The 21,695-nt window shown below is 31.8% G+C and overlaps 1 protein-coding gene across 2 annotated transcripts in view; it reads right to left on the bottom strand.

The window, feature by feature from the left end:
- LOC108907320 (epidermal growth factor receptor) overlaps positions 1-21,695 on the bottom strand; it is a 204,893-nt gene that overhangs the window by 69,531 nt on the left and 113,667 nt on the right. The window contains exon 1 of one of the 2 annotated variants that reach the window (XM_018710947.2): positions 17,030-17,264. The exons of the other annotated variant lie outside the window; for it this stretch is intronic. The gene's annotated coding sequence lies outside the window, so the exon portion shown is untranslated. Of the gene's footprint in view, positions 1-17,029; positions 17,265-21,695 lie in introns of those variants that run through there. 2 annotated transcript variants of the gene reach the window in all.

The following is a 21,695-nucleotide window of genomic DNA, read 5'->3' as shown; positions in this document are numbered from 1 at the left end:
ACTTTTACGAAGGATGCGGGGACGGGTGGGGGCAAGTTATCAATGACCAACATGTATATGGTAATTTGTTGTAGTAAATAACGTACAGATGTTTCTGTTCGAAAATTTGAAAGTAACCCATTTTACGTGGGTTATTCCAGGTGTAGAATTGCTATCACAACACAAAATTTCGTAATTTGAATTTCATTAATGTTTCGTCTTCTCTTAGAGTCCTACAGCGTTAATAGGCTTACTGAGAATGTGATTAAAAACGTATTACACTTGTATACCTGCAATTATATCCAGCTATATGATTTAGTTACCTAGAACGTAATTATGAATACTTGTTACAAATAGTTGTTAGACAACCATCACCTGCTAGTTGATATAAGTGATTTTTAGAACTGTTGTATTAATTTATAGAAATTCAAAATAATCGAGATAATTTCGATCAAATGGACTTAAAACTATCTGGAATTTGAAAATGACTCCGCAAAAATCAAGGATCAGAAAGACTCATAGCACTGTGCACATTGCAGATATAAATACCGGCCAGAGGGCTTAATCTCCAGTTTTCTTCTGAAGAACAGAGCGATGTGTCTGTCCAGAAAACCGACGACTCGACGAATATTTATATAAAATAGCTCATAACATTTGATGTGTCTAAAACTAATGTATTTCTATTAGTTTTTAATTTTTTTTGCTATATTTGAGGGAATTTTTTTTTTCTAAAAACTAATCATGCCCTCTAAAACTACCACTAATACCCTTCAAAACGCTTTTTTCAGATTTGAAAAATCTTTTTTATAGGCGGAGATATTGAATGAAGTTAGATACTTTAGCGTTTTCATAACAGTGGTACTAAAATTGAAAAAAGTTCTTCAGAAAGCCGAAGTAATATATATTTTCGGGTCGCCCAATCCGAATCTGACCTCCAAATTATTCTATCACTTTAGGGTTCTGAGATTTCCTAACCTAAAACTGCAAAAAGTCAACGATTTTAGGCTGAATTATTGTGAATAAACCTCACAATAATCGCTACCACAATAACCACTACCTGCCCACGATAGGTTAACCTACGTACATAATAACCTACAAGCGTTAAACCCCAGACAGGTTAACACAAGTGCACAATAACCTGCGAGTGCTACATCCCAGACACGTTAACCACCAGACATGTTAACCCAAGTGCACAATAACCTGCAAACGCTAAACCTCAGACAGGTTAACCCAAGTGCGCAATAACCTGCGAGTGCTACACCCCAGATTTTGCAGTTTTAGGTTAGGAAATCTCAGAATCCTAAAGTGACAGAATAATTTGGAGGTCAGATTTGGACTGGGCGACCCAAAAGACATATAAATATATTACTTCCGTTTCCTGAAGAACTTTTTTCAATTTTAGTACCACTGTTATGAAAACGCTAAAGTACCTAACTTCATTCAATGATATCTCCGCAATTAACAAAGATTTTTCAAATCTGAAAATACCGTTTTGAAGGGTAAGACTGGTAGTTTTAGAAAACATGATTCGTTTTTGGAAAAAAAAAATTTCTCGTTCTGTGATATAATTTGTGATATCTCGGAAATGTGACGTATGGGGGCAGTTCTGACGGCGGATTTGGATTCTGCGCACAAAAAGCCTTTGGGCAAGTGAGGTCAGGTTTTTGGGTGTGATCATTAATCTATTATTCATATATGAAATTATCCAACACAGAATAGCATTTATTTTATTGTTGTCATCCAGTTATGATATTTGTTTTAATTTTCTCCTTCATTGTGCGCTTCTTGCATCCCGGCGAAAACTACAGGCGCAGCATTTCAGATTATGTTTTGCTCCATATACATGTTTCCAATTTAGTAAATTCACGTTGGAATGGGCCATATATCTTGGTGGCGGCTAAAGGTTTGCATTGTGTTTCTTTCAGTGGATTCTGAGCGAAAAACGCCGAGAATTCATTTATAATGGCGCAGCGACCCTTGGACCGCCTTATTCTAACAACCGCTTAAAAACAAGGAATTTAGAAAACCGCCATTGTCCGCGGTTACATTGCTCCGTAATTGCAGTAAATAAATAATTGCTTCGGAATATCTGACGGAAAAATGAGTACGTGAAGTATGTGTCGGGCCCTGTGGCAAGCAACCCACTTACGTGTGGTACAGAGACATATTTCATTTTTTTATCGCTCTTATTTGACTTTTATATTTATTTACTAAATATAATTACAAAGACTCTCGTCAGTTGTGCAGAGAATTTGCTTTTGCGCAGAACGGTAACGGGAAAATTGCACTTCTTTTTCTTTGTTACTATTTGAGATACGAAAAAAATGTATTTAATGTTTTTTGACAACAAATTCAGACAAGGCAAGTTAACAACTACACAACGCCCAAATCTAGAGAGGTTTGATGTCAGAATCTATACCGAGGAGCAGTATCTAAAAACTGGCGGAGCCACCATGAAGCGTGATTGGAAGTCGACTCTAGTGCTTTGCAGTTCTATAACTAGAGCAGGGTATTTGTTGCCTTTCGATTTCTTGAAGTCGTCTTTGCTTATTTATAGCGAAACAAGGGTTTCAGAATAAAAATTTTAGCATATAGTTGTATTGTATACCATGCTTTTACCCATGATATACCAAAATTTGCAATACTAGACTTTTTATTGCCAAAATAAATTATTACATTAGACTGCAAGCGCACAACCTAAGACCTAGATCATCAACCTAGCTTCCAATCCGCCCAGACTTTCTATGCTGGTGGCGAAGATCTTAAGGGAGAAAGCCAAGTTTAAAAAGGGCTTAAAGTAACACAGAAAAAACTAGTTAAAGTGCAAAAAGTCCCCTTAATTCCTAAGAATTAAAATACTAAGACCACCAAACCATTGTTGTTAGAGTAAACAAACGAGAGCCTTGGACAAACCGCTAAACAGAATGAGGAGCCTCGGTTAATGCCTGCTGGTTGGGAGGATTTCAGCGTAAATAGCTTCTTACCTAAAAATAGGTTTGAGAAAACTAAATACTCGACGTCACCTAATCCCGCGACCCTAAGACTAAAATTTTTGATATCGAAATTCAAGGATTGAGTCTCGATCCTGAAAACCCCATTTCAGACGTGTTTTTAACAAAGAGAAAAGTGAAAGAAAGTAGATGATCAAAGAACAAAAATTTGGTTACTAATTGTGTGGCTCATCATCAAACTGATTGCTCTGAGCCGACTATTAATTTTTAATCCACTTTCGAATTGCTTGGACCTCCGAAAAGATTTAAAGCCGTTTCGCGGATGCCTGTGTGGTAAGAGCGACTAATTAAGCCTCGTGAAAGTTCACAGTTATAAATTTCTATACGATGTAATTACGTATATTAACACAACACCGCTTATCACCGACCGATTAATGTGGCTTCTTAATGAACAACTCCAACTTATTTTCGAAAGGTAGAACCGTTCAGAAGTTCCCACATTGCACATACGCGCATAATACCTTTCGCGTGTGGTCTTGCAGTAAATAAAAACAAATGAACGAAATAATGCGATCCTATCTTAAGTCGGGGTTTTTAAAGACGTCAAATTTACTTGAAATATGTTCCATTCATGGTCGATATTTCATGTAATAAATCATTTATTTTTGCACTCGCTTCGATTACGCGTTTGTTATTTGGGTGCTTCGGGCGTAACGTGGAATAAAAACAGCTGTTCTAGTGCGTAATTGGATTAATTTAGTGCGCATTGTTAAGGTTCGGATACAGTACATTGTCCTGCAAAAATCTTTTTCAGTCTATTATTTCTTCGTCATTATTTCTCCTATTCGCAGTTGTAATATGAATGCCTATAATAAATTAAAATTACTTAAATCACACCAAATTCCGCATTGCTACACTGCACTGCTGGGCAATTTGTCAACCACTTGTCAACAGCTGAGATTTATTGCCCAGTTACCCAGTTCGGCTGTCTGTGTAGGCCGTTTGCCCGCGCATGCATTCTTCAACTGGGCGTATACATTTCTACCACCCCCACGTTTAGTTGGACCAGACCAATATATGGGTATAGCTAAATAAATATGGGAACAAGTTTTTCAAATATTTCAATGCTGATTTGCTGCGTCAGCGACCGAACTTGGTTACATACTGCCAACCTCTTCAATTGAGATTGGAAAGACTAGACGAATATTTTTTATTTACATTTTTGTTTCACATTATTTTTTTACTCTAATCTGTTCAAATTTTAATTATGTTATTTTTTAAATCTTTTTTCATCACTTATTTGACAACACACGTCCTATAATTAGCCTATCAACAAAAAAATCTTTATAACACGCATTCCAAGGAGCTACAGTCTTTTGAATAATAATATACTCTTTTGAGCAGGAGTTTTACTAAGTATCCCCAAAATATGTAGGAGCAAATAAATAAATTTTTATCTCGAAATTTAAGGATTTTATGTTTTTTTTTTTGTAAAAGGAATCACCATGAAAATGTAAATAAGAGTCAGTAAATGTCAATCTTCGTTATAGATTCCACATTCAAAAAGGAAAAATAAATACCTGATAGCTTTATTATGGGAAGATATTGATAAATGTAAGTGAAAATATGTAAATTGTGTATAATGTGATTAATGGAGGATTACTCGAAGAATTATTAGGATGTAGAAGTATTTTCTAAAAAATTACTGGAATGTAGCAGGATTTACTTGTAATTTCCAGTCACTTAAGAAAGAATTATGGGATTTACTTTACTACCTTTCGTAAACAAATTGGTTGCTAATTGTATCGAAAACCTGTCTTCTTTAGCCCGTTAACATTTCATCTAGAGTTATGAAGCTTCACTATTTTAATATGGGTTGGTCATAAATTTGATTTTTTAAATGTGACAAAAGATAGCAGATACACTTTTACGATATCTTGAAGGTCTGGTAAGTTATTTTTCATATCATTTCTTATTCATATTTCAAACTGTGTTTATGTTATTCAAATCTGTTTTGTGTAGTTTTAGAAGATGATGAAAAAAGTTTTGTTCTTTTATATATATTTTTTTCTATTAACATTAATTCCATTCTCAAGGAGGCCACCTGAAGAAGTAATCCCAAATAAAATGAGGAAAGAGTAAGATATTTCTATGGTAGGTAAATTATCACGTCTTTATCTTTGTCAAGGCTGATGTTAGAGCAACGAAAATATAACATATTTGTTTGGAAGATTACAATATTCTTTAATTTTAAGTAACTAGATTTAGCTGGTATAATTCAGTGCTAGTTGGAACCCATAAAGTCTTTGAGGTTAGATGTATTTTAGTAACGAAAACGTTATTTGACTTCATCTGATGCGATTCTTTTGAGAAATAATTTATGTGACAGTTTATAATAAAGTAAAAATATTCAAATAAAATTTAAGATATTGCTAAAGGGTATGTGTCTTTAGTTTCCTCTTCGAATGTTCTACTAAACAACTAATTATAAAAATGATACTACTCGGATATAAAATACTGATTAAGTATTCACGTGTTTCACAACAAAGAGACGAAAATTTTTGTTTAAAGATTAAAATCTAAAACCACAGACGGCATCATCTTATTAACCGTAAAGAAATGCCTCTTTTCTCAATCTTATTGTGCACCAGAATAACAACACGACATTTAAATTTCAAAATTTCATGAAGTTGCAAAGGTGAGTGCACAGTGATTTGAAAAATGCAGAAACATTAAGCAACCGTGACAAATCAATGGACCTAAATACCATAACTTACAATAAAACAAAAGCACTTTACCAAGACCAAACAAACATAATTGACCAGCCAGGCGTGAACAAATTTTGTCAATATACGCTACGCGGGAATTATTTTGAATAATGATTGTAGTAATTAATAGAAATTTCTAGCAAATTGTTCTCATAACTTTAGTAGAGGCAACAGACGAACAGGAATAAGCTAATATTAAGTTATATGATACTTGGTATATTGGTACGTATACAATTTCATAAGTTATATCCACGGGAATTATTTTAGTTCTCTAATCTTTAGTTCGCTAATTAGTTTAGTCTTCAGATATCACTGTCCATTATAATGCAAAATTCTTTAAAATCTGCTACTTTGCCAAGTGCCTAGAAATCACATGATGTAATTGGTATACATAAAAAAGGTGACAAATTCACCAAGGAGAACTATCGACAGTAGTCTTACTCCTGTTGAAGTGAAAGTTATGGAAAGAATTATCACTGAAACTGTAACCGCATTTATTTTGTCACATAAAATTATTTCTTAGGAGCAGCACGGATTCTTCCTTGAAGATCAACAACTACAACAACCATCAATTTGCAGTGGCAGTAGCAGTAGCAGTGGTTTAATCGACTGGATCATTACAACTGATAGTGGACAGTGTGCTGACGTCGTATACCTTGATTTTAACAAGGCCTTTGATACAATGCCCATTAAATGTCTTTGTTCTAAAATTGAACTAATTCCTATACTATTCTGTTATAAGTGGAGTTCCTCAAGGATCAGTACGTGTCCCATTCTTTTCTTAAGATACTGTCAAGTGCTTTCTATATGTTGATGATACAAATATTTATATGAATCCTATTACTGATTATCTGATTCTCTGATTATTGCAAGAAAACTTGATTATTATAACAGATTGGTGCAAAAAATGGTGTAGTTTTGCACTTGGATAAAGACAACCCAAGATTACATTATCAAATTCCATCTTCAAAAGTGGACAAGCAAACTGATCTTGTCGTAATGCTGATGGCAATAAAGCTAAACGCTCGTATAAACTCTAGACCCTAAATTATTTCATGCTTCCAAACCAACTTTTACAAAAAAATCACAATAATTAATAAAGTGACTGTTTTTATAAAAATTCTCAGGTAATAACTTACCAGGTCGGCCTAATGCACCTGTTCATGAATAAAATTAAGGAAGGTACTGTGTACAGATCAGGCTGGTGGGTCAATTCCCACCACAGTGCTTATTGGGCTATAACCCTCTTTTATAGACTATCTTTATCAATTGTTTTGAACCTCGAAGTCAGGTATGTTTGGCCATTCTAGCAGACCAAACCGATAAACGGTATGTTAACATGGTTTTACCTGTTAAGATGGACTCTTCGACTGTTTTACAAGGTGTACTAATTGTTGGTTCGATAGACGACGGTCGGCGCCTTGCTGCTTATGTTCTAGGACTAACAGTTATGCATTTATGGTTAAAAATTAAGTGGTATTGCTTTGCAGGTTGCGTATACGTAATAAATACAAAATAAGGTATTTAAGTATTAAATCCGAATTCCTTTCATTTTTTTAAGATTACGTCAGACAGATTTAGATATAAGAGATATGTGATATAATATTGTCAAGGTTACGTTTTATCTACAAGTGCGTTTCGATTTGTCGTTAATTTTGCAATGTCATTTATAAACAAGTCAGAGAGAAAATAAACTTAAATGTATTTATTTGAAATATAAAATATTTTAATAGAAAATAAATAAGGAAATAGATAAATTTAATTAACATGTAATTACTACAAGTGCTAATTTTAATACGTTCATTAAAAATGTTAATAGAAACTGGTTCTAAGGGGCCGAAAAAGAATTAACAATAAAATTATTACAGACATTGCATAAGGTGCGAGTTACATTGATCTCAATTTAAATGTAACGTGAGAATATTTCCATTTTAATCAACCAGTACAAGAAATAATTGTTAAGTATACCTGTAGGTATAGTAATAACGCAATACGTTGACCTATCTATTTTCTTCTTTAGTATTAAGTATAGTGTGTTTGTTCAATTTTTTACTCTAATTCATAATTTTATTTTAAAACAAGTTCTTAGTAAAGCCTGTTTCTGTTCTACCTTCAAATTTTACATAAAAATAAAAGAATTTGAAGAGGATCATTTATAGACAAAAAAAATCGCAATTTTTGGTAAGACGATGAGAGAACAAGTAGATCCATTCGAGAAATTACAAAGGTTAACGCTAAACTAGAGCAACTTTCGTTAATTTTTCATATTGAAAGATCACGGAGAGCATGTAAACATCGGAAAATGTACCTTTCCTGTTTTGTCCAGCAAATTTGTAAAAATACTCAATAATTGTGATTAGTGCATGTGTTAATAGTTTCCTAAAAGCATTCTACAGGGTGTGATTATGATTATAATATCGTGCGCGTTTATCTGTGAGTTCAGCAGGCGTGTTAAATTCAGGAAACGTAACATAATCATATAAAGTAAAAATATGTGTTTTTTTCGTAACTTGATTATATTATCAGTTGTGTTATACCATGAAGAAAACTTATATAACTGGTCCAGTGAAGGAATATTGTTTTTACCTTGCTTAGATTTTCTAAAATGCTGGACAAAAAGTTGCGTATATAAATACCCCCCTTAAAAGAGATATTTCTTTCTTCATAAATCTCAATTCTGGTTATATCTGTTCTTAATTTTTTTTTTCAACATATATGACATGAAATTTTATTACCACAAAAACAATCTTCGTGTGATCTTTTTGGCGCAATTAGGAACATATTTAAATAATGAAAAAACTTAAATATACTACATACAAAAAATTTCAAACAGTATGATTATTTTCTCTAAAAACACATTTATGGTAGAACAAAATTGGCAAATATAATGTGAAAAAAATGGCAGTACAAATTTCGGATAATGTTTAAATAATTTCAACTTGTACTTGATTTAAATTAAATTTATTTAAATCAACAATTGAATACTGACAGATAAAACGTTTATAACATATTTAGTTGCATTTTCTTGTGATTATTTAAGTATTTGAATAAGAAAGGCATACACAAAACAAAGTCCAAAGCCAAGAGATATCATTTCCAAAGGAATTCGATGTGCTGAATACGCTCCTGTAGTCAAAATTCATGAGTTGCTGATGAATTTCTAGGAAAAGTGGAATTTTTAGGTGAAAACGCCCAAATATGGGTCAAAACTGATTTTTTTCTAAATTTTGTTCAAACACATAGTATTTTGAGGTGCTGAGCACGATGCCTTTAGTAAAATTTACCCTTGACCTCACCATTTCTCAGAAAATCCAAGGCTTCGGTGAAAACGCCCAAATAGGCTGGTTTGGACTTTTTCTTTTGTGCGTTTCTACGTTGAATTTCAAAACAAGATGTTGGAAGCCTGAATGTGAAGGCGTTTTGTTCATCAAACCATAGTAAAAGTTTTCTATTTCTCCAAATAATACCTAAGTTTTTTCGGGTCATATTCTTTTTAATTACTGACTTACTGTTTCATATCATAATACAGAATGATAACAAAGAATAAGATTTGGTAGGCATTCTTTAGATTTTTTATCAGTTCAATTTCAATTTCATATTTATTAACAAAATTTCGTTCGAACGCTACTATTGTGATTTGACATTTGTTCTGATATGCTCTAGCCATAATTATGTCATTTTCTCGAAATATCTTGGTTGTTATTTGAGATAGACCCAACAAACCTTACATCACTGTATTCGTAAGTTATTGGCCGTCAAGCTTTTCTGGGTCACCCTGTATACAACTGAATTATCTTAAAAGATGACCCTCCCGAGAACAAAATCAGCCTGTCTCGCCGTTTTTTTTTAAATCACTCAGTATAAAAGTTACGAATTTTGTATTTTGTTCCAAACTTTATCATCACGCTGTATATTTTGCGATATATTCACACCGGCAGAGACATTCACGTCGTGTTGTTTCCGCGGCTACTAAATGTGTACAGAATTTACACTATGTACGTTTAAAGTCGTTAAGTCTACGACTGATAACAGGTTTCCATTGTTCTTAATCATGCCACGAGCTGAACGTAAATAACGAATTAACACTTGCCTTGGTATTAGCACTTCGAAACATTAACAGATTAGGCACAATAAAAAAAACTAAAATCCAAGCCGGTCCACGCAAGGTTATCCTAGTTTGTTTAGGCGAGGTGAATATTTAAAAATGTACTTTTACAATTAGAAGCTCGGCCGTTAGAAATTTTAAGATGGTGGCATTCCACTTAGAGCGGGGCTATCCATTTGCTCTTCAATTGACGCGTCGCATGTTTTTACGTGTCCTATTTGCTTAAACAATATAAAACAAGCCGGTCGGCTCCATTGCGGGGTTTTTTCTTCGCTGTTTAATACAGATCTGCCATCAAAAACAATACTATCTGGTTTACATCAATCCACCAAATCGTTACATTATACGGGAACATCCCGTAAACACGAAAACATTGTAATGTTTTGTAGTCGGATTTGGTGCACCTGTCTTTCTTCAACATCCACGGAACTTTCGGCTCTCTGATCCGATCTCTTAGATATTCCGTCCGATAAGAGGCCATTCCCAAAATTTCTCTTTTATGGAAATGGTTTATATTTCGTAATTTTTTAGTCTTCGTGCTGTCTATTAGTGTCCCGGCACTATTGTAAATCTCAAGACGGCGTTTCTTCAGCCTCAGTTTTATTTAAAACCCTTCTTGTGAAATTATTTTAAACAACATTTCTTAAATAGGTAAATTTTACCCCTTAACTAATTACAAACATTATGAAAAGGGAATAGATGATGTTATTACCAAGACAGATACTGTTAAATTATATGTTTTCTATTATTAACTCCTGTACTTTTACTTCACATTAAGGTATAATTCAAACTAATTATTATAAATAGAACATAATTCATTGTGATTTATTTTAAACAGAAACGTCTTTGTACAAGCTATCCCACTAAGGTCGGCAAGGTACGATATTATGGAAAGTATAAACCCTAGAACTTCGGGAAAAAAAAAATTGATGAATAAATCAACCAAGAGAAATCGCTGGAAATAGTTTTCGTAGCTCGGCTGTTACGGGGCGTAATCTACATACCAAAACATAAAGTTGAATTTTTCTCAGATATGTTTCCTATTCAGGTATATTAAACAGTACAAATATAGATTGCCAGATGAATTAATTCAGCACAAAAAATTGATGAATATAATATAAATTTGAAATTTGTAATGAAAGTGTTGTTTATATTTTGGCGCTATTTATCCATGTTTAGGTTGTTCACGTTTTCTTAAAAAAGTGAAATAGCAGGATATAATTTACTACAAGTTTGACGAAAGAAGTTCTTTTATAAACGCATTTTGTTTCGGTAATTAAATGTCATTTTGTTAGTGTCGTGTTCCTCAATTCATTATTTATATTTTACTCACTAATTTGCGAATAACTTAATAACAACAAAAGATATCAAACACTTTCTGGAGTCAAAATGTAGCTATTTTTATGCTCTTTAAACTAACCTATAAAAGTTTTATCCTTTAGTAATTTATCTAAAGAAAACTATAGCATTGCGTTTAACATGTTTGAGAAAAATCCATAAAATGGCATTCTTTTGAAATAACGCCATCTATAGATTTCCATATCGTGGTAAATGACATTACGCGTTCACCACGAGATAAAGCATGAAAAGACCTTTCCAACGAGGTATAACACTATGAACTTTTGATGAGCCAATCCTTAAAAAAATGCATTTTTCTGATCAGACTTTAGGGGGTACCCCCACCCTTTCTGTCGAGAGATAGAACAAAATGTCAATAATAAAAGTTATGCGCAATGAATCCGGCTATCCATATTTGAACTATTTAATAAATCTGAATAGGGAACATTTCTGAGAAAAATTCAACTCTATGTTTTGGTGTATAGATTGCGCCCCCTAGCGGCCTAGCCACGAACTTGAAAACTATTTCCAGCGCTTTCTCTTGGTCGATTTATTCATCAATAGTTTTTTCCCGAAGCTCTAGGTCCTGTACTTTCTCTAATATCGTACCTCGCCGACCTTAGTTAGACACCTGTATAAGAATTATTTAATGTCCATTTAATGAGAGTTTCTCATTATAGAAAACTGAGTTTCAGTTGTCAAAGCTTGTCGATTTACCAGTTCTTAAATGTTAGGAAGTAATTCTAGTGCAAGCCTCAGTTAATCCCCCAATTATTGGACGTTATTTATGTACTTTTGTTTTAACGTACCTCACAGGTAGAAATTTTATATTTAAAAAGAGCGTAATAGTGAACATTATATTGTTTATTTTCATTCTATAGATTGATTACCCTGTTTAAGATGAACAGATATGATAAAAATGAATATTTTTTTCACAAAATTTGATAATAATCCAATTGAGGAAGTACAGAATCCAGTGGTACAGTCAAATTTTAAATAAAAAAAATACCGCGTACCATTTTTTGTCAAATTTGACAACAAACAAAAAAATTATATATAATAATTACCCAAAAAACGAGTTAAGAGAGCAAAATTTATAATAATTTAGACACGTTTCAAAACTTCATTTTCTATAGAAGTTTCATATAAACAACTTAGCATTTATGAATATTGCAATACAACTTAAATTTTTAGGAGACAATCACTTGAAAGAGCAATTTTTAAAGTGCAGAAATTATGTTTGTTATCAACGAACAGAATGGCTTCATTTGACAAGATTTTTTTTTATTAGTTTGAATTTGATTAATATCTTCATTGAAAAGTGAAAATGAAAGATAGATAATGCCAAATGAAAATAATATTTTCATAAATTAAATACTTATTACCAATTCTTTTTATTTTCTTTTATTTTGAGTAGTGTGTCAGAAAGTTTAAATTTAATAATGATTTATATCTATCAACTATATTTACTTAAAAGCTTGTATTAACAAAAACAAAATTCAGTATATCCTTAACAGAATAATCAAGGTTTTTAAATACAGTATCTTTCTTTATTACTAAATAACTTCACTGGTTTTATCAGATATAATTAGTAGTTCTTTAGCCGGACTCGCCAACTATCTAATAATTTAATAATAAATTCCAAGAAAACAACCAATTAAATTTAAATGACAGTTATAAATTTTTCCATAAATTATACGAATTATTCAAGTTCAAAAAAAAATTAATTTAACTCCGCCGTGAAATTTTAAATAAAACGAACATACATAATTATTTTTTGACTGACATCAATTTGGCTTACAAAATTTGAATGCGAAAGGATTATGTACGAAAAAAATACATTTCACATATTTCTCTCCAAAATTCCTAAAGAGGTAAGCAAATTTTTTTTGTAAAATGATTAGGTGTTCAGAATACATACTTATAAAGGAAATAATATAAGTTGAAGCAAGTGGTCCGTTATATGCTGTACTAGTGGGAAGTTTTTTATCCATAAATTTTTTTGGTTTATAAATAACTTAAAATTTAAATTTTTTAAGAAATATTTAGAAAAAAATATCCACAAAGCATTTATTAGAAACAACAAATAAACATTCCTAAAATGTATTTCCAAGTAGATTTTTACTAATATAATCTTTAATAATAAGCTTTATTATTAGTGTTAATGATACTAAAAATAATTCATATTTTTTGACAAATTGTTAAAAATATTAATTTTTAAAAATAAAATGATTACAGACAAGATTACTCGTTTATAAAAGTCATTTTAAATATAAATAAGTTGAATAGTAGTAGTTATATCTTTTAAAGCTGTGGCAAAATTTCCGTACATATTAATTTGTCTGTAGCACCTAAATGATTTAAAATTTATTTAGAAAAATATCGAATTAAGAAATTAGAAAAAAACTATTCTCGTAAATTTACCTTCAAGTATCTAATTTATATATTTTTTTAGCAAAAGTAAAAACTGTAGTATTATGAATGTTGGGAGTACAAAAAAACAACTCATATGTTGTTAAATTTTGAAATGTGAATTTTATTTTTGTTTTGCCTACAACTTGTACGTGATCGGAGTACAATTTGGATGTATGTATAAATACACTAGGTTATAAACAACTTTGCGGTATACATTTCAGTGTATAAGCCATTGTGAGGCTAGAATTAATTCTCAAAAATAAGTATAAGTTCACCTTGGAACGTTTTCAAGAAATCTATGTATTGTGTTTGCCTTGCCTTTGAAATGCTTGCTCTTACAGCGGTAGAACAGAATTAAATATTTATATCGTGTTTTGTTAATATTCAGGTTAGGTGCAGATCTTTTGCAGAAGAGAATTTCAAATCTCTAACAGAATTATTATTACGTGCTGTCTGAATGTATTAGTTTTCTATTGGCTAACCCATTGGATAGTATTTTAGTATAGTAAGGTATTCCAATCATGAATGGACATATAATTGGTATTGTGAAATACAAAACAGCGCTTACATATGAAATAGAATCTCAAGATGCTATTTCATATTATTTTATTAATAGTAGCTACAAAATATTACAGAAAAATATTAAATAAATAAACAAATCCTGCATAAATGCTTTTAGGAAATTGTAAAAGCTGTAAGTTTTTCATTTTAAATATTTCAGATCCGTAGGAAAGTTATAGAGGAAAAAAAATGGCCAAATATAAATTAAAAACAAATAGTTCAGGAAGAATTGCTGCAACTGTTTACTGATTTAGTTTTTTTATTTAATTTAGTAGAAGAAGGTAAAAATTGATGGTTTTTTAATTTGGTTTCTACATAAAACGCGAAGTATTGGAAGTTAATGACAATCTATTAGATTCTTTGCAAAATTTTGAATAAATAACTTTTGAATTAATATAAATCACTAATTTTAAGGTTGCATTACAAAGTAAAGAGTCAACTGACTAAAATATTTAAAAATTAACAAATCCTGAAAAAAAAAACAGATATCATTAATGTAGGTACACAAAACATATCTAACCTCTCAGACTCCTAAATGCAGTTGTTTCCAGCAATATCGGGTGACTTGCCTTGTAGGGGTTAGATATGTTTTGTGTACCTAGATTTCATGTATCGTAGAAGATTGATTGACTTCCTTTGATAGTATTTTTTAACTTTAGATCATCTTAATACTTTATATAATGTTCAATGCACACCTCAATCTCACATTATTAAGGCTGATGGTGTTATGTAGACAAGTAATCGCACTTTTAGTAAGACAATGATAGAATTCATCCAAGAAGTGACGAAGTGTAGAGCAACTTCCTTTAATTTTTCGCATTGGAAGATCATGGAGAACACTTAAACATCAGAAAATGTACCTTTCCTATTTTGACCAGTTAATTTGTAAAGATACTCAATAATTTTGATTAATGCATGCGTTAATAGTTTGCTAAAAGCATTCTACAGGGTGTGATTATGTTTATAATACCGTACGCGATTTTGTGTACGATCAACAGGCATGCAAAATTCAGGAAACGTAAGATAAAAATACGAGGTAAAAATATGCTATTTTCCTTATTTTGAATGTATTGTTAGTTCTCTTATAGCCTGAAGAAAACATACAGAGAGTCCCAGAATATGTGGGCAATCTCTAGGATTTATACAGGCGATGTTAAAATAACATGACTTGTTCCTATAAAAAATTTTTATTGAGAAGATACTGGCGCCTGAATATCGATTTTTTTTTAATAACTTTTAAAATACTTTGTGTAACTTAATTATTTTTTAATACGATGGACAACACATAAGACTCGTTAAAAATTAATACATGAAAACAATTTGGCTTATTTGGTTTGCCAGGGACGGACTAGTTGTAGCACAATAATGCCAATTATATTTACACCTTTATAGTAATAATATTTTTAGATAGCTTGAACCTTAAACTAAAAAAATGTTACTCTACATATACAGATACAGATAAAATGAAGTGTTGTCGGTTCAACTTGAGCTCCTTCTAATGTTATATATTCCCTAGGTCTACGAATTACAGATTATTGGATCGAGGAGGCCAAGTGCATGGACATTCTGTATGCGATAAGGAGTTGTTGCTCTTTAAGGATTCTAAGAACCGTAGATTTTGGACAATTAAACTGGGCAGACAATTTCCGGACACTTTTTGAAGGAACTTCTAAGGCATTTAGGATATCTTCTTCAGCGACCTCACCGCCATTGATTTGATTTCCAAAATTGTGTTTGGCTTTGGCAAACGTTCCTAAAATGATTTACAGTATTTTAATTATACTTTCTAAATCCGAGAGATTGCCCACATATTCTGAGACACCTGGTATATATCTGGTATAGTGAAGAGATATAGTTTCTAACTTGCCCCCCTTTAAAATATTATTATTATTTATTGATTTCCATACATGTATCATAAATGTGATTTGTACCAGTATACTGTTGAGTATCATTTTTTATTTATCTTGTAGGTGTAGGTAATTTACTGAGAATTAACTGAACAATTTGGGCAACATACATCCACTCTACTTATTGTTATTTCTGTGTATTTGTCTATGTATTTACTTTTTAAAGCACTTGTTTTCAGTATCATATTTACACACATGAAATCACTGTTGTTTTATCTGAAACAAGCAATACAAATGTTACCAATTAGAAATTGATTCTGTCACGATGTTTGTTTTACCTCGAAAATGTGTCTAACTACATACTTATAATTTAGAATATTTGCGCAGTTGGTAACAAATTGCGTTTTTTCTACAATTCATGTCAATAAAAAGTTTTATTACAAGGTAAGCTGGTAATATGACTATAATAACATGAAATTATTTATGTCAGTATTTTACTTAATGTCCACTAATCTTTTTTAAATGTCATTTGAATTAAAAATGATGTTCGAATCAATTAAACTTAAACACTGTCGCTTTTGTAGTTAATATGATTAAACGTTTCAAATTTTAGTGGTCATTTAATGTTAGATTTACTCAGTTCCTGACATTTTTGGCACATTTCTTGCTTAACAATTTTTAGTAACTATTTGTTTAATGCGATTTTTTTATTACTTCAGTTTCTTCATCTTAACTTTTACAGTAGTATTGCTTAACGTTCGTTATTTTACTTTTAGGTGTAGGACGTCCAGTAAGAATTCGTAACACCTACTTCAACCACAGTCAATTATCATATTGGAGACTAATGCTACCCAATAGAACTTTCGTGTAATTATGAACGTTACGTTTGAGTATTCTACACCTACTTAACCAAATCGACCTACTTCGAAGTGCATTGTTTCACGAACCGACATAGGTTTGCTTACCCTCAAGTCCCAATAAGGACTGATATCTAATCTTACAGAGGAAAAACAAAACGAGTCGTAATATTTTCTACGGAGATCTAGTTCAAGATAACTGACATACCTAATTCTTCGGCGAAAGTACTTGCAAACTCCTCCGGATCATGAACAACTGTCACTCGATTTCACAGACACATGGCCGAAGAGCACAACCGAGCGGGCGTGACTTAATTTTTCGCGGTCTAATTTCACGGGACTTTTAACCATTTGAAAATAGGATGCGTTTAGTGAAGAGATGTCCCAGAGGAAATCACAGATGCAGCGCAACGGAGTGGCGCAGAATGGTCTCCGTTTTACTCAAAACTAGCCGCGGTTATCTTGGTTTGAAAGTCTGGTACTACCTGCACAGGTAAGCCAGTACTTCGTTCCAACTAGTTTGCCGGCGATGTAAACATTCAACGCGGCAGAGATGCTGTGCGGTCACGTGAGTGTACGCAGATATTGCAACAACAAACAATGACAGATCTTGGAGATTTTGCCTAACTTCCACATATCCTCATTTCTCATCAGAGCGAGATAATTTTGAGCGGTTTGCACACGGTTATGAAGCAAATTATTACATTTTTAAATCAAGTTTCAAAATATTCTAAAAGAAGATTTTATGGTAAAATTTACTAATTTGGACCTTGGTTTTTGGAAGCAGGTATTTGGAATAAGCAAATAATGATGTCACAATCAGTTTACGCAGATATTCGTAAAGAACTCGAATCAGCTTTGAATAAAAATTACGTGTTAGATTTGGGTCCTTATCGTCGTATAGGCAAATTGTCGCAGAGGTTATTGCAAAACCTAAACAAAAAAAAAATACAAAAAATTGCTTTGAAAATTAACTATTATTTAACTGTTGGAATTATATCAGTTGGTTTATCCCAGCTTAGGATGGTGATAGCGCAGTTTTTGCGAAAGATACTTATCAAATATTTTGGAAATATTGAACAGTAGCAATATTTCGAGTATGAAGTACTAAGTTACTTCAATTGCAGCGTTAGTTGATTAACACTGACGGAAATTTCGACGCTATTTGTATCTAATGTAAAAGAAGTCATTTATGTTTATAGTTTTTCCTTATTTTTTTTTTGTTCAAAACATATCTTAACTTAAGGAGCATCTTGCTTAGATCATATTAGTCCAAAAGGTTTGATTGAACCTCTGACTAAAACTGCTGGTTATCAATGTGTATGAAATATCCAAAAAATAATTAGACCAGCGTATTTGGCGTCCATAAAACCCCCGGAATACCAAATTTCATAAAAATATTTCGCACCGTTTGGAAATTTTCGTAAAATTTCTATTTAAAAAATTTTAATTTGTCGCACTGTATCTCGAAAACAAGAAGAGATAGACATATAGTTCATATGACAAATAATTTTTATTTTTTATCGTACTATCACCCCTTGAATTTACGGGGGGGTCTTTCTGAAACACCCTGTATATTTCTAGCATTGAACAACATTATTTGAGTCCATTTGACTGAAGATTAAAAAAATACATTTCATTGAATTAACTTAATATCTTTAAAAAACGATAAAAAATGCGGGAGCTAATAATAAAATATAGGTTTAAAAAAATAATCCTCGTAATAATACTCGTATATCGAGGTAACAAAATAAATATATTTATCTGAAATACGCAACATCTAGTAAAAAATATTTGTTACTATAAAAGAATTTATCCATATTTTTAAATAAATTAGAACCTAAAGTAAAATAATCACAGCTGTCTTTGCCTATACAATTTTTCTTCTGTTGCTTGACTAGACAAAAGTTTCTCTGTTTTGTTAAATTATTAAATGGATTTGTGAAATCAGAGTAGGTACTTAAAATTCACAAGTTGTAAAACTTCCAAAGTCCGTAACTAAGAAAAAATCCGCAAGCCTGTAGTAGTGTAGAACCTAATAAAATTCTATAGATCTACGGATTATTTCCTCGTTCTGGCAACACTGTACTTTCCTAACATTTTTGTGAGCGTCTTTTACTAAAACTATAACCCATCTCAAAATGCTTGAGAGTTCAATGAACTCCGACTGTAACAAAATCATCATTAGACAGAGGCGTGCTTGCTGTTTTTCGTTTATTAATTTTTTGTTTATTGTTTTAATTATTAACATTGATAACAGAAATACTTATTTCATATAAATTAATACACTACATATAAAATAATGAAAACGGCCGAAAAATCTCGCGCGAATCATCATCACCGATGTTAATGTCATATGCTGTGGCCTCTAGAAAAAAGTGTACGAAAGAGATACATTATTACATATTCATGTGCAGGACAAAGATAAACAACGCGTCTTCAAAGTTCTATCGCTGTGGTGGTACTTAATCAGAATTTTCCTCCAATAGTAAAGTGGCTTTATTGAATGTTATCCTAAGCATGTAGATTCTGAATGTCCCTCGTATTTCTAGCAATGGTAAGATAAAGTCTATGGAAATTTTAACGTCGTCCACAACAGATACATCTCAACTCTATTTTAAAACTAGTTTTTTTTTATAAGAACAAATGTTAAAAATAACCACGAAATAAAAAAAAAAGTTGTTTTGAAAGTGACCGTTGAGAGCCGCAAGAATGCTTAAACCTCATTTTAATTTAGTATTTTACGGACTCTTACATTAATAAATTAATAATAAACTTAATTTAAGAATCCTCGACACGAACGTTTTATATCAAATATTTATGTTGTGGATCGGAATTCTCGGTATTACTTGCGTTATAAACCTATAACTGAGCATATGACGCTGGATAAGCAACGTGGTGCCTGAGCAACATTAGTAGCTGTCAGCGCTTCACGATATCTACCGTTTTATATCTCGTTATTGGAATTCACCGAGATTATGACAATCCCGCAGTTTAAAAGCTTTACAAGAACTCAGGGCCGCAGATGGTGGAGGTAATGTAAATTGATCCAAGACATGAAAAATCGTTTTACTTTTTTAAAGGCTCATTCGTATTTTATCGGTAACCTTGGCTCTACAAGGTTCAATGGAATTTTATAAGGTAATTTAACGTTTATTTTATATAGACAATGTTCAGCCTCCTCCGATGCATTTACCATCCGCTTTATTTCATTACAGGTTAAAAATACATTTTTGCTCCAATTGCACCACGTCGCACAAATGTAAATGAATTCAGTGATCAATTTCGAATCATATTGAATAAAACAACAATACTTGTGTGCCATGAATAATCAAATAAATATCCGAATAACTGACACTACTCATTCTTGAAGAAATCCTGATATACTAAAGCAATTTACAGTTTAGGAATTTTAATTTGATACGTGAATAAGTTTGCGATATAAAGAAATCAGTAAAGAATTGACGATGTCTTATAAGAAAATACTGATTAAAGAAGTTCCCTCGTGCTTTGGTTTAAATTGTAGGCAATATGACGTTTAGAAGCTTTGGATCAAAGACCATCAAAATTGTATTCAAAGGTATGTAGTAGATCAATGGTGATCCTGACAATTACAAGAAGTTATGGCATTGGAATTGTAATATCTACCAAATAATGAAAATATCAACATGTAACTTTGTTTATGTGTAAACTAAAGTTAGATATTTTGGAAGTTTCCACTCTCTTTCATCGGAGGTATCAATCTTTGCATTTAATACAGTTAAATTCTTATAGGTACTTACTACGAGACGTATTTTTTTTCTCAAATTCCTCATGTATGCATTTACCAAGTCTTGAAAACTGCAAAATTTCTATTGTAAATAGAGACATTAATAGTCTAAATTCTCAGGGCGTTTGAAGACTATAAGCAAAACTTTTACATGATTACTGTATTCAAAAAAATAGTAATAAAGTCCTGAGAGAATTGGATGGATGAAGAGGATGCGACGCCAAAACGTTCTGGTAATAATAACGCAGTTTATAAATGTTTAATTCAAAAGTCCTAAATAAATTTCTTCTGTTTATAACTTTTGATCTAATCAATATTTGACTTTAAAGCGGTAGGCAAACAAAATAAAATCAGTAGTTATATCACAATTTGGAAAATCATTGATATAGATAAGAAATAGAATAGGGCCCAATACTGAGCCTTGGGGAACTCCATGTACTATTTTTGTTAGGTGTGAAGAACAAGAATTATAAAAAACATCCTGAGTTCTGTTCGATAGATAAGACACAATAAGGGTCACGCTATTGTCATCAAAATTGTAAAATTTTAGTTTATTTAAGAGAATTCTGTGGGACACGCAGTCAAATGCTTTAGTCTAATCGTAACAATTTCCACTGACAACATTGATTCGAAATTGTTTAAAATAATTGTAGTCAAAGTAGTAGTAGCTAAAGTTGTTGACCTTTTGTTCCTAAAACCATATTGACTAGAATGGAATAAATTATTGTTTTCAAAATACTCTGCAATTTGAAAACCTTTGCCAGAACGGGAACAAGAGATATTGGTCGGTAGTTAGATACATCATCTTTCTCACCTTTCTTAAAAACAGGAATAACCTTGGATAACTTGAAAGCTGTAGGAAATACGTTGGAGCTAATACATTGATTAATTAGTTTAAATAGTGGAAAAATTATAATGTTCTTAAGAGTTTCCAAGATTGGAACATTCAAATCATAAGCATCTTTGCTTTTTTTTACTTTTAAGTTATTTAGAATAGTCCTTCCTTCATTAAAAGACAACTCTCTGAATTTAAAAGTCGTTTGTGACCTCGGGGCAGTCAAAAACTCGGAAGGTAACTTGTTGGGAAGCGGGAGCTCACTCAAAA

The sequence above is a fragment of the Anoplophora glabripennis genome, unplaced genomic scaffold (assembly GCF_000390285.2).
Source record: "Anoplophora glabripennis isolate ALB-LARVAE unplaced genomic scaffold, Agla_2.0 scaffold97, whole genome shotgun sequence".
NCBI classification, from domain to species: domain Eukaryota; kingdom Metazoa; phylum Arthropoda; class Insecta; order Coleoptera; family Cerambycidae; genus Anoplophora; species Anoplophora glabripennis.
Note: the sequence above shows the minus strand (reverse complement) of the source record. Positions and strands in the feature narration are given on the sequence as shown.